The following is a 227-nucleotide window of genomic DNA, read 5'->3' on the forward strand; positions in this document are numbered from 1 at the left end:
CGCCGCTCAGGGCCCCCCGGTCGGGCTCGTCCCGGGACGTGCAGGGGCTCTTTACCCCCCCCAGCCCCTGCCCAACACCAGCTTCAGCCGCGGGGCCGGCTGCTCGGGTCCTTCTGTAACCGCTCCAGCGCCAAAGGCCCTTGGTGCAGGCGGGAACAAGCCCTGCGGCGTTTCTCTGCACAGGCTCAGCAGGCAAAAGAGGGGGGGGGGGCAGGCGGGATGGGACA

The 227-nt window shown here is 71.4% G+C and overlaps 1 protein-coding gene across 1 annotated transcript in view; it reads right to left on the reverse strand.

Annotated features, from left to right (window-relative positions):
• The window catches only part of WIPF2 (WAS/WASL interacting protein family member 2), a 9,516-nt gene that overhangs the window by 804 nt on the left and 8,485 nt on the right, over positions 1-227 (reverse strand). The gene's annotated exons all lie outside the window — the stretch shown is intronic.

This window comes from Aptenodytes forsteri, unplaced genomic scaffold, assembly GCF_000699145.1.
Source record: "Aptenodytes forsteri isolate BGI_AS27 unplaced genomic scaffold, ASM69914v1 Scaffold90, whole genome shotgun sequence".
NCBI lineage: Eukaryota > Metazoa > Chordata > Aves > Sphenisciformes > Spheniscidae > Aptenodytes > Aptenodytes forsteri.